Source organism: Chlorocebus sabaeus, chromosome 27 (assembly GCF_047675955.1).
Source record: "Chlorocebus sabaeus isolate Y175 chromosome 27, mChlSab1.0.hap1, whole genome shotgun sequence".
NCBI classification, from domain to species: domain Eukaryota; kingdom Metazoa; phylum Chordata; class Mammalia; order Primates; family Cercopithecidae; genus Chlorocebus; species Chlorocebus sabaeus.
Window position 1 is genome coordinate 26,946,315 of NC_132930.1, and position 14,435 is coordinate 26,960,749.

Below are 14,435 nucleotides of genomic sequence, written 5' to 3' on the forward strand. Positions count from 1 at the left end.
CAAGTTTACTATCAGAAGTGTTGCACATTCTGACTTTTATCCTGTTAAGATATGCTTCCAATTGGAAAGCAGAATAAATTACTTGGGATCTGTCGATGATTCACAGTTATGGAGGGAACATTAAAGCTTTGGGATGACAGAATGTATTTTGTCCGTATATTTGGACAAGTGGAGTTGAGTTTAAATTACTTATGATAATATTTAATGGTGGGCCAGTAAATGCACTGTTGTCTGTTTCGTGAATGTAATTAAATTGTGTAAGACAAGACCTCACTGTGGCTCTTAGCTTGTAAATCTCTGTGGTGACGTGAGGTGAAGCTGCCAGTGTTCTGTGGGGAAATACCAAGCCCGAGAGTTAAAAGGGAGGATTTGCTAGCTTCTACCATATATCACTTGCTCTATTTGGATTCTGAATGCCCATCTCAGTGTAGTGTCTGGTGTGCACTTACAAAGTTTAAATAGAAATTAAACTGGAGCTGGGTCCATTGCTGAATATGCCCATTTGCTTTCATAAACACAACTGAAGAGGGGGTGAAAAAAAGAACTGAAAGGAAAAACCCAAGCCAGCAACCCAGATAGAATGACTCTTCTCCTACCTTGAGGATCCTGGAGAAAATATCACCCTCAGGAACAGCACTAGAAGTGGTTTCAGGGTCTGGATATAGAATGTTATTTCTCTACATTGGGAGAGAGACTTAGAATTGCAGCTGGATTCAAATAACCTTGGAGGGTCAGACTCAGGAGAGGTAATTACTCTAGAACCTAGTCCCTGAAGTATAAATATCACTTACAGACTTTGAGTTAATTGCATTGGGTCAAGGGGTACCCAAGTTATAGAGGATAGGTACTACTGATTCTATCCATTAAAGGAAGGCTTAGGTAAACTCTAACGCATCCACATCAATTTCCCTGTTAATTGAGTACCTTCTGAGTTATAATAAACTCACCTGGAAGTGACAAGAGACATCCAAGTCTGGTTTTGTAGAGGGGCTACAGGAACCCTGAGCGGGGGAGTTATGTGAAGCAAAGCCCTAGGCACTTTATGTTATTTTGCTCTACAAGGTCATGACATTCTCCTGGTCATCCACTTATATTTGCACAGGTTGTTTACTGCACAAGGGAAGTTGGTTTGAGAGGGCAAGTTGGGGGCTGAAATCCAGTTTATTCTGTGCTTGCTGAACCGTGTGCCATGGTGTGGGACTGACTGTGCTGGAAGAAAGTAGGTATCTTCATTGATTTTGAAAGAGTTGCCATTTAGACTACTAGCAGCCTGGATTCTAGACATTTAGGTCAACACAAAATTTTTGAGTGCCTACTTTGTGTCAGGCATCACGCTAAGCTCTGGCGGGTATGGGATGAGGAAGCTGTGGTTTCTGCTTTTTAGTATTTAGGACCTAGTGGGGATGACAACCAGGTAAATGGATAAAGGAGCTATCCTGTGATATACCCAGTGATAAAAGTATATTTACACAGCATGTCATGGATACAAAGAGGTTTGGCAAGAGGCATACACAAGTGCGAGTGCAATACACATTCACATGTGCAGATGCTTCCACTGATTTTTCTCTTATGTTACTGGAAAATCTGTCGGTAATCAAGAGACGAATGCAAACATACAACAAGGGATGGCCTGCTTTCTCTGCTATTAATAGAGAGAGTACTTAAAAATAAAATCATAATAGACTGCTATATTGACAGGTTTTACAAGCATGGTTGTAAATAATTTGGAGTTGACCCTTCTATGTGATCTGAAAAGATCTTGTGGCCTTTCTTAGGTAGTTTCTACTTAAATATTCTGAAATGAGTCAAATGAAGGTGAGCTCGGGAAGGTAGCTAACTCAAATGTAATTAATGACTGTAAAATTCCCAGCTTTAGACTTCATCATTTTTCTCTGAGAGTTAAAGATCAAATGAATCTAATAATAGTAGCTAACTTTTTATAATATCTCAGAAAGACCATATGAAGTAGCTTCTATTATCAGTTATATATTAAAAATAAAGAAACAGAAACTGTGGATGTTAGGCAATATCGCCAAGGTTAGTAAATGACAGAACAAAATTTAAGGAAGGTTTTTCTGACTTCAGTGCCTATTTACTTGCTAGCCATGATGCTTCCAGAGAGGTGACTGGAACTGCTTAGCAGGACTCCCAAATTGCTTGTCCATTCTTCAGGATGGGAACTTTATTTGATAATGTTTGTATCATCATAACACATTTAAGCTCTCGAGAAATGCTTGTAAACTCTTTTAAGTGTGTAGATAATTAGCAAATGTGAGTCAATATTAATAGCGAATACTTCCATAGCGCTCAGTAAGCACCTGACATTGTTCTAAGTACTGGACATTGAAATTTGTTTTTGATTCATGCACAAAAAGTAAAGTGTGCAAAGTACATTAATCTTAGGTATACAGCTCAAAGAATATTTGTATGTGTACATAATATCTCCAACATGGCAGAAGTTTCCCTTGTTCCCCTTTCAATTCAATACCCTACCCAAGTGGTAATCACCCCCTAAGGTTAATTCTATCATTATCAATTTGTCTGTCTGTTCTTGTACTTCACAGAAATGGAATCATTACTCTTGTTTCTCATCTTTTTTCACTAAAAAAAGTCTGTAAGATTTTTCTATGTTCTTACATATATTTGTGATTCATTATTTTTATTGCTGTGTAGCATTTCGTTGTGTTAATTTATCACATTTCATTTAGTCCCTCTCCTGTTGATGGATATTTTGTTTCTAGTTTGGAGGTCATGTAATTAAAGCTGCTATAAATATGTTCATACATGAGCTTCAGTGGATGTACATATTTAGTTATCTTGGATATAAACCCAGGAGTGCAATTTCAGGGTCGTAGGGTAGGCATGTGTTTAGCTTTAGTAAACACTGCCAAGTGGTTTTGCACAGTGGTTGAAATTATTTACATTCTCACTAGGAATATATAAGAGTTCTAGTCTCTCTACATTTATGTCAACACTTATTATTGTCAGTCTTTTAAATGTCAGCCCTGCAGATGAATATATAGTAGTATCTCTTTTTTTATTCTCTATCTAAATGCTTTACATTTAATCCTCACAATAACTCTATGAGATAGGCAATATTCCTATCCCTATTTCATAAACGAGGAAATTGAGGCACAGTAACTTGCCCAAGGTTACGCAGCTAGTCAGTGTCAAAGAGAGGATTGGAACCCACGTAGTCTGGTTCCAAAGTCCACATTCTAAAACATTTGCTACCCAAGAGGGCCAGTTATCAGAAGTAAACATGTAGCTATTCTCTGGGATAACATCATTTAAGTCCACAATTTTTCAAGCTTATGAATAGTAACTTCTAGAATTTTTGTTGTAGTTCTTTCCCAACCATGCTAGTATTTACGTAATCATGTAAAACATAAAGGATTGCAGACTTTTCCTAAACTGTTGCATCTGTATAAATGCCAGTTACCTTTGTCTTAATAAATATTAAAAATAAATCTATAACTCCCAAAGAAAAGTTGTTTGTGAACCACACAAAACTGCCTGTGTACCATTGTGCTGCTCATAATTTGGGAAACATTGGTTTAAGCTACATGAAGATCTACCTACAAAAATTACTCATTTTCCAGAGTTTTTTATTTTTATTTTTTATTTTGTTTATTATTATTTTGTTTTTGAGACAGAGTCTTGCTCCGTCACCCAGGCTGGAGTACAAAGGCACGATCTCGGCTCACTGCAACCTCCTTCTCCCAGGTTGAAATGATTCTTGTGTCTCAGCCTCCTGAGTAGCTGGGACTACAGGGACACACCACCACACCTGGCCAATTTTTTGTATTTTTAGTAGAGACAGGGTTTAACCATGTTGGCCTGTCTGGTCTCAAACTCCTGACTTCAAGTGATCTGCCTGTCCTGGCCTCCCAAAGTGCTGGGATTAGATGCGTGAGCCACTGCGCCCAGTCCAGAGTTTTTTAAAACAATTGTTGCTATTAAATAATGATGAAGAATTAATATTTAATTTAATTTATGGGCTATAGACACATACTATTATGTGCCTGTGGACACACACACACACCCTGCCCTATTAGTTTCAACAAGTGTTTGCCACACATATACTATATGGCTCCCAGATATCATGTATGGCTCTCCTGAAGCAGAGCAATGAGCAAAATCCAGTCCTAGTGGTGGTCTATCTTGTGGAGATTACAATCTGAAAAAAGAGGAGGAAGAATTAGCTGTGGCTGTAAGTTTCTTTACAGGAGGGCAGAATTGGCCACGTGCTGCAGAGCTGTTCACAGTGCTCCATGCCATTGTCTTCAAAGCAGCTTTTCCATATTGTCCAGATGCTTCCCAACAGACTTGAGACCAGCTGTCGATGACTGTATGTGCCACTTTGGTTTCTGTATGCATCATTCCTGGATCAAAGGGAGCAAAAGCCATTTTGTCTTTATTCTCAATCACTTACTTTAAAATGTCTTTTCTTCTTGCTTTAAAAATTAATCTATCTATTCCACTTTCATCATCCAGCATATAAAAACAGAGATACACTAGTATGTTATTATAATTAATCACGATATACCTGTTACTCAGCTTCGAGAATTAACAATTCATGGCCAGTCTTGCTGCTTCAGTACCACACTCTACTTCCCTCTTCCATATTACACTGAAGCTAATTCAAAATATTATTTCACCTGCGAATATTTTATTTGTATGTTTAGTGAATAACAATCACAATACCATTATCACATGGAGAAGTTTAACAATAAATCTTATTATCATCAAATGTTCAGTTGGTGTTAACATTTCCAATTATTTTATAAATGTCATATGTTTTAATAGTTTATTTGAATGAGGGTCTAAATAAGGCCCACGTGTTAGTATTGGGTGATATGTCTTTTGAGTTTCATTTAATCTATGTGTCCTTTTTTTGTTTTACTTTGTGATTTATTTATTGAAGATCTTTCACCTCTAACTTACTTTACATTACAAAATAGAATATGGACATTGAACAGCTTCTTTTCTCTCTAAGTACCTTGAAAGAAAAAAGCATTAGGACTGACTTCTGAGCTACTCCTGGGGAGAAATAATGAGGCTTCTTTGTTTCAGGATATACTTTTTGCATGTCCAGCAGATACCTACGTAATTGTTTGTTTATGGTGCTACCACATTGCTGACCTATCCAAGACTCTGCTCACCCACTTGTTTAGGAAGATGAAGGCCAAATGGACCACTCAGATTCCTGAGGCTTCTGAGCCAGAACTTTGCCTTTTTAATATGAATGTTATTTTTGAGGGGAAACTGTCTTGAAAGCAGCTTAAATGTAGCAGTAAATGAATATGAGTCGGAGTTAAGCATTCCATCAACCGGCTCCACGCAGCCCCCCTCTCTTCCAGCCATTTGAAACCATTTCTGCAGAACTTTGCCTAGTCAGTTTCACACAGGGTAGCAGCATGAAACAGGAATAACTGCTTTTGTATGCCTGCACATGTGCCTTTTTCCCTCTATCATCCACTCGAAGGCATTTTGGAATTGTGTTTTTTTCTTTTTTAACAGCATATAAAGCTAAATTGAATTCAATGCTAGTAAAAAGGTGGCTTATGTCAGAGACAAGGATGTGTTCTTTCAATTCTAAATGGAATAGCAAAACCCTGAATGCAAAGTGTTATTTCCTGTGGGGCAGGAAAAGATTCTTTTCCCCTGTGACACTTCACCTGTGTGCCACTCTTGATTCTCTCTTATACTGCTCTTCTGTTCTTTAATTTGTACCTGGATATGTGTGTGTGTGTGTATGTGTGTGTGTGTGTGTGTGTCTACATCTATGTATCTGTTTATCCCTTCTATCTCGTTTATTATGAAAATAGGAAGTGCTAAATAAATATAAGCTATTATACGTCAGGCAATGTTTAAAGCACTTTGTGTATATCGACTCATTTAGTTGTCACCTCAACTCTTTGAGGGAGGGACTATTCTAACTACCTCCATTATACAGAAGAGGAAACTGAAGCAGAGAGGTGATTGGTTCTAGATCACACAGATAATCAGTAGTGGACTTGGGACACAGACCTGGGAAGCCTGACCGCTGAACCTGTGTTTTAACCAGTAGTCTGTTCAGCCTCTTTGGAATCATGTGTATATTCACTTTGGACCATATCCTCTTCTGAACCATTGCTAGGACAATTCTACATACAAGTTTTATGACTTTGAACAAATCCCTTAAAAGCCAGTGCTCCTAGGTTTTTCTCCTTAAAATAAAGATATACCTTGTGTAAGGTTTTTATGATATCAAATGAGATAATATTATGTATCTAACGGTGTGCGACTTAGAGCAGATGTTCCACAAATTCAGTTTGATGTAACAAGCATTTGTTGAGCATGTGGCCTGCGCTGGGCTCAGAGGATGCAGGAATGGCCGGTACAGACATGGTTCATGCCCTCTGAGTTTCCTGTGTAGTGTCTGGTGGGAAAGTGGACAAAATCAACAAACAATGACAAATTTTGACATGTGCTAAAAAAGAACCCACCTCCTTTTAGCATTTCTAGACATGCTGAGCATAGAGCTTGGCCCCACAGGAGAAGTCCAGCAAATACTTGTTGGATGAGATGAACCCCATCAACTCCATCAGCTGCTGAAGGCTGTCACCAAACATGGCTCAAAAATGCAAATGTCAGATGGAAGTGTGTCTGAAAGGCCAGAAGGTGGAGCAGGCCTGGCTCAGCTGGTATTGTAGCTAGTACAAGTCAGGAGGAATAGTAGGGCAGTGGTCAGCTGGGAGCTGGCCCTTGGGGAGGCAGGTGAGCTCTATGAACACCATGACAGAGTGGAAAGGCAAGAGGCACCATAAGCCACCAGGAGCCCCTGTGTGAGCTCTGCCTCTGCAGTTGGTCTGCTCTGGGACTGTGGGCAAGGTTCTTAGCCTTGGCATGCTTGTGCCCATCATTTATAAAAATAGAAGTGGTAATATGTACCTAGCAGGATTTCTGTGATTTTTTGTGTCAAAAGGTTATGAGAGAATGCAAAAAGGTTCTTAGAAAAGTGCTTGGTGCGTTGCAATTATTTAGTGAGTGTTAGTTTTTATTATTATTGTTATTCATCATTATTATTATAAGAAAGCATCTATATTGCTGCTAAATCAATGTTAGTTTTCTTTACTTTTAGAAGCCTCAAAAAAGAATGTCATCTAGGATAATGGTGTGGTGGAATGCTGTTGGTATAGGAGGCAAGAGACCTGGGGCTTCTGCTACCATGGGGCATTGTGACCTGAGGACAGCCAGTTCCCCGTCTCTGGGCTTCAGTTTCCTCACAGGCAAAATCTAAGTTGGGCTTGATGATGTCCAAGGTCATTTCTAATACTGGGATACTGTGATAGTCTTCTGAGATTGTGCATCCTACCATTGAACACTCTCAGAGGGAAAGATTACCAAGGGAACTATCATCTACTGCTAATCACAGTTTAATGAAGTGGTTCTCAGTTGGGGGTGACTTTGACTGTTTCCCACCCAGGGACATTTGGGGGTGGGGTGCTACTGTTATCTAGTGGATAGAGCCCAGGGATGATGCTAAATATCAAACAATGTGTAGGACAGGCAATGAAGAATGACTGGAGCCTGAGTGTGAATAGTGCCTGGGCTGAACAAGGCTTGCTTAATGCTTACCTTGTGTTTTCAGGTAACTAGAGCTAAGCTGCAATTGTCCATGTATTGATGCTCAAGTCCACAGTTATTGTATCAGGTTTATTAGACAGTTTGATTATTTGAAGGGACCACATATAAATTTTGTTATTCAGAAGCCTTTGCTTCCTATTCTCTCTATCGCTTGGTGACAGGGAGTTGGGAACAAAGATGAGGTGTCATGTGACAGAAGAAATGAAATCAGGGATACCTTAGGGCAGACAGCGTAAAGGAACTCACCTATTAAGGGGCCAGAAAGGGGATGCAAATTGTTCCGTCTGTCTTTCTAAGGGACTGATAGGCAATGAGTGATTAGATTCTTGCAGGAATCCTTTTGTATCATTAATTCATTCTCTCACCACCTATGGAGGACCTGTGGTGTGCCCAGCCCTGTGCTATTGCCAGGGACATAGCAAAGAGTCAAATGGAGCAAGTCTCTGCTTGTCAATGTGAGGTTTCCTGTGCCCATCCCTTTTTTATCACTCAGGCAAGTCCTACTTAATCGTTCCAGACCCAGCTCAAAGACGCCTCCCTTTCTGCCTCCTTTTCTCCAATCATCTACTTATCTGTCTGCTTCCCTGCAGAGAGTAAGTTTTAATTGCTTCCTGCATCCTGAATATCTTACTTAGTGCCTGGCACAAAAAACTGTTTGTTGGAAGAATGAGTGAGTGAACAAATGAATGAGGCTGTGCTTCAAGGCCAGTCTTTGTGCAGTTTTTAAGATGTCTTTTCTCTTCCACCTTCCATTCCAGTCCACTCTGTGTGTCCCCGATTAGAAAGAGAGATACGAGAGAGGTGAGGCAGGCAGTTTTCCAGCCGAGGTCTCACGAGGGTGTGTGGAGACAATGGTCACTTGGAGAAAGGGAGGCTGATGAGAGTTGAGGGCATTTTTAACACAAGTGAGAATCGTGGATGAGGTGGTGCTGTGGTCAGGAGCATGAAGGTGATCAAGGGAAATAATGGGACTGGTAACTGCTATATTAGGGAGAAATATTAATGATCTCCATAAAGATGGTATATAGCTTAAAAGGTATTATTTTTAGTGGGTATCTTTGGATTGTATGAATTAATAAGGAGCAGCTTGGGTAGTGGAACTCATTAACTTCTCAAATCTAACTTATTTACACCCAATGTAAACCTTGCTCAGACTGTTGGCATCAGCCATTATAAATAACGCTCCCAATGTGAACGGTATTTTCTGGTGGCAACTGCATTTTTGTGTAAGAGCGTGGGAGTGGGGATGGAGTTTTCAGATGCATTTGATATCTGTTTGTGGGTGACTTCATCTTCTGTCACCTGCACCCTCATTGAAATCAAAAGTTCTGAGTCATTGCAAAGACACTTGCAACCAGTCACATACTGGCTGTGTTTGGTAAACACCATTGTGTAGCAGTTAATTCAGTTCTTTTAGAATCACTCAGGTTGGTCAATGGTCTGTTGTTCTCATCAATTGGTTATTAGTGTTAATTTACAGTAGAGTCTCTCTATTTCACTTCACTTGTAAAGGCACTCTGTCTGCATGGGGGCTGATCATTGCATGGGGAGTCTCTTCCAAATATGAGTTCCCTCTTGTAAACCCCTCTCCAGGCTTACATGTCCATTGTCTACAGAGAGGATGTGGCAGCCTCTGCCATCCCCCCAGATTATTTAATATAGGGCATTTTCCTCAGGTTTTCAGTCAAATGGTATTGTTCACTGGGACATTTTCTCCGGCAATGACATAAAAGTGATGTATCATATTATCATCCTGTGGTCTTACGGATGTTTTGGAGTTTTTACTTTAAATAAACAATGAGAGTGAAGGGGCCCTGTCATCAGGTTTTATCAGTTCCCTTTCCTCACCCACTTCTACCAACTACTGCACTACCTGGTTTGCAAAGGAGGATGGAGAAGGGGAATCAAGTCTGTTGGATGTTTGCACATGGTATCCTATTTCACCCTTCCTCTAAGGTAAGCGTTATGATTCCAATTATTCAGATTGGAAAATCAAGGCTCTGAGATGATTTTTAACACACCCCAAATCACAGAGCCAGTTACATAGCAATCTGGGATTTCCAATCCGGATTTGCCTTTGCTCCAACCTTCTGATAAATCCCATCAGATACCATCCAGGAGAAGGAACGGACCTGGGAAAGGTCAAGGCAAAGAAACTGAGGAGATCTATATGGAAAATAGGAGAATGTTGGACATAGAATGGAGAAAAAAATGTTGAGGCATTGAATTGTTTTCCACCATTTCCACTAATGGGCTTCATGGGAGCCCACTGATCTGGCTCAGCAAAACCTTCACAACTCCCTAGTCGTTTCTCCCAATAGATCATGAACCAGAGCTCCAAGAGAGTCAAACTCTGATCAGTAAACTACCAGCATCGTATGTCCTTGAATTTATCATCTTGATGCTGCTTGAATTTTTGGCTCTCTTTGTAGGACATGGAGGGACAGCATAGCAAATAATTATATAAATAACTAACATTGGCTGAGGTTATGTATAACAGGTAAGCATCTAATCTACTGCTTCTCTGGCTATTTGTGGGAAAGAATTCCCTCCCTTCCTCTTTTTTCTTAAAAAATCTAATCAGTCATAGACTGTTGCCTTATTAACAGATAATAAAATAATAGAAAAATAAAAGTAAAAATGGCACAGAAAATACAAGTCTCATTGTTTGATTATTATTAGAGTCAATGGACATAAAAATAACTCTCTTAGATGTCAGTTTCATACTTATCTGGTCATGAACTAGGGACATACAGGATACAGACCAGCTTGCATTTTGAGGCGTGCTTTTCTAAGAAACTTACATGCAGTCATTCTTGGGAGGCTTATTTCCCCCATGTTGCAGGAGAGGGAACAGAAGCACCATAAATAACTTTCTATGGCTACAGGCAGTGAGATGAGGAGCCAGCATTGGAAGGCAGGCAGCGGTTCCAGAACCTTCCCTGTTAACCTCTTTGTATTCTTCCTTGACTCATAGTGCACAGAGCTTGGGCGTAAAGTGGGCTGGACCCTGAGCAAGCCCTGACTCTGTCATTTCATACCTGTATGACATTAGGATTAAATGACATCTCCTCAGGGGCTCGTAGATGGTCCCTAGCATGGCGTAGGTGCTCAACAAATGGAAGCCATTCATTTTGACAAGGACAAAATTCCAAGTGGCACTTTGATAATGATTTGGGGTGGATTATTTGATTCGATGCAGTTAATATTCCACATGTCAATGTGTCTCAACTGTCATGTTTGTCAGAAAATAGTTGTCAGTTTTCTTATTCTATGAAAGAAATTAAGTTTTATTTTATCATTTTAAATCTCTGCCCATTTATTTCCAAATGCTGTGGCAGAAATGACCAGCAATAAGGCTTACTATGAGAATAAATTTTGTTTCCTTGGGGAGCTAGTAGCACCACAGATTTTTTTTTTTTTTCCTTGAGGAGCCTTGGGGTCCAATACCTGGTGTTAAATTCTAGCGTTTTCCATTTTGGTTGAAGGCCTTTGACTAAGTTACTTTAATTTTCCATGCCTCAGTCTCCTCACCTATTAAATGGGGGATGATAATAATATGACCTATTTCAGAGTATAGCTGTGAGGATTCAATGTATTAATATATGAAATGCACTTAGCACCATATCTGGAGGATAAATAAACTCTTAGTGATTATTATGGGTGCTGATTGGTATGTTGTGAGGTGGAAAAAGGGTAGAGTTTCAAGACATCACCTACTCTCTGTAGGAGAAAACCCACAGCCTTCAACCAAAAACAATGCACCTCAATGATAATATTAATGATTAATTATTACAACTATTTTTCCTTAGCACCTGTGACGTGTTAGACATGGTACTGATCATTTCCATATACATTGTTCATTGAATTCTCTCAGCATTTCACTGATCAGTAATTAAATTTCAAGATAGTTAAGATACTTGTTCAATAACCCATAGTGACTACATAGAAACCCCACAGGTTGAGCCCAGGGTAAACCTGGATGCATCCCACACTGTTTTCAGTCTAACCAGAAAAAAAGACTGATAATAAATAATGAGTTAATGTTTACTTAGTTTTTACTATATGTTGGGCCTTGTTCCAAGTAGTTTATATGATTTATCTCATTTTGTCTTCACGCAATACTATGAGATAAACACTACCATTATTTCCACTTTTATACAGGAAGAAAGAGAGTCAAGGGAAATATTGGGACTTGGGTAGTAAGAACTGAACCAAGGTTTGAAAGCAGGCAGTCTGGTTCTATAGCCCATGCTATGCTCTAAATGGTGGAGTTGGCATTACAGGCAAAAATATGTGCACACACACACACACACACACTAGTCTGGGGTCAGGTGTGCATGATCCTACATCTTGGGCAAAATGTTTCCCCTGCTCTGGTTCTTGGCATCCTTGGTAAAATAAGCGGACAATAGGGCCTCCTGAAAGTCCTTTCTGTTACTAAAAGCCTATGAGTCTGTAAGTAGCAGGGCAAAATACAGCTTTCCTTGTATGTCTCCACCACTTTACTGACCCGTTAGAAAATTGCCATTATGTGAATGGCTTAATTTATATTTAGGTGTTATTTATAAAATTCGGGGGAAAGAGGGCAGGATGGGAGGACCGACAGAGCAATTTAAGGCACGTTATCAGCTTCTTACTTGAGATTTTGTCCTGCAGCGTGAGTTCTCTTCTTGAACGTATACAACTGCATTGTTGCTGGAAAGATTTCTCGGACTGTGTTTCTTATCCCACAGCTTCCCTATACACCCTGCTCCTTAGACAAACTGCAGATGATTGCCTGTTGTACAAAGTGGACACTCCATGGTTCAGAGTGGTGGATGGACAATTATTTGGTGGAAGCGTGTGTCTAAAAACTTGCCAGTTTTCTCCTACGGAGTCTTTGACTGTGTTGTTGGTGGTGGGTCCTTTATTGGTCTACAGAATTTAATTTTTTTGAAACTGAGCTTTTCATACTTACCTCGAGTATTGATTTTGAAAGAGGTTTTGCCTTTTCACTTAAATGCAAAGGGAGAAAGGGACTTGAAATATCATTATGCATACTCTTTCTTCTACGGAAAAGGAAGCTGAAGATCAGATAGGTGACTCAGCCAAGCTCTTGGAGCGCCGGATAACAGATAATCTCTACCAGGAGTTCCATGTACCTCTGAATTTTTACTGTGAATTTTGTGTATACAGACATTTCTCTGGAGAGAAGGTCTATGGCAGGAATCAGAAATGCATGGGCCCACAGATCATGCAAATGAATGACATAGTGAGGTGGAGGGCAATTGGGACTGGTGGGAAGCGAGGCCAACTGGACACCACATATTCCACTGTGAGGAAAAGTTGCTTCTTGGCATCAACTAATTGTTAACAGAAGTCCTGCCGATCCAGGACTGTCAGACCTTTGAAATTTTCTAAAGAAGCAAGTTTTCTTCATTTTAGGTAAAATATTTTAATTTTAAATGTTGGCAACTCTTTCAAAGGTTTTAAAGGTGCAGTGCAGACAAAGCACAGCATTACTTGGGATTGAGTGTGTATCATGGACCACACGTTTACAAACACAAATTTATAACTTATAAGATTCTCAAAAAGAATCTTTGGAAAACAGGGAAACAGCAGCTTAAGGAATGACAGTTACAGTTCCAGGACACATTTTTTTTCCTCCTCCTCCCTTCCCCATTGAATTAGATGATGATTTTTAAACATCACCTACACCTGGAGTTGTATTTAGGTCAGTTGAGAGCAACTCCTCCTTTACTGAACATTACGTATATTTATGACAATGTCTCTTATTCCATCTCCCTCTATCTATTGCACTTGAGGCTTTGCTGGCTTCTGTGCCATTTGTTTCAATATCCATATCTTATTTCCTGGTGACAATGTGCAGCAGCAAATACCCATCTGTGAGGGGGTGAGGCATTGGGCAGAGGTGACAGGCAGCTCTAAATAAGTATTAGAGACATGTCAAACTCAGTTAAATAAGAGAGATTTGAAGGGGGTGGGGCAGGGAGGAGGGAACAGATCTGTGATTCTTGGGGAGGGAGGAGAGAGCACTCTTTCAAGAAAGATGAGAGAAATGAATGTGAATTGTGAGAAACTGGAGATTTTATCTCCGAAGATAAATCTCTACTGTACTCTCAAAATCCAGGGCCTTAGCTATGACATAAAGATGATGGTGTGTAGTCAAGTGTACTGAGACTCCCACCGATGTTTATTTGAAGTTCTGTGTTAATAAAATACACAGAGGCATCTCTCCGTTTCTCTTTCCTCATGCTCCCAGTCTCCTTTTGTTAATTCATCCCAATGAGCACGTGAAGAAAAGACGCTGCATATCGCATTGCCCTAGGTGTACCATATTTAGAAAGTCCAGAACTATCCATTTTAAAGGACTACAGATCATTTCCACCATTAGGAAAGGACATTTCCAGTTTAGGAACAGCACATTTTATATTGCAACTTTGTAACAGGGTGCGTTTCTAGCTCACTTGTCAGAAGGAGTTTATTTATCAGTATTGAAAGTACTAAGTAACATGTCGTTACTTCTATAACAGTGGGAGATAATTAAATCCTACATGCTTTAAGGAATCAAGCCAGGGTCAGAGCTGTTTTGCATATAACATGCACAGATTAGGTGAAAGTAGCCTGTTTCAACTGTCACTTGATATTATATTAGCTATTAGATAAATATTACAGAACTGCAGAGCACAGCAGCTATTTGGCAATGCTTCCCCATCCTTGCATTGTGCTATTGTGTGAACTAATACGCACTTACATGGGGATGACTTGATAAACTTAGCCAATGGGACAGCTTGACCACT

General features: G+C 39.7%; 1 protein-coding gene across 1 annotated transcript in view; it reads left to right on the plus strand.

Moving 5' to 3' along the window:
* PPARGC1A (PPARG coactivator 1 alpha) overlaps positions 1-14,435 on the plus strand; it is a 478,094-nt gene that overhangs the window by 219,965 nt on the left and 243,694 nt on the right. The window lies entirely within an intron of this gene.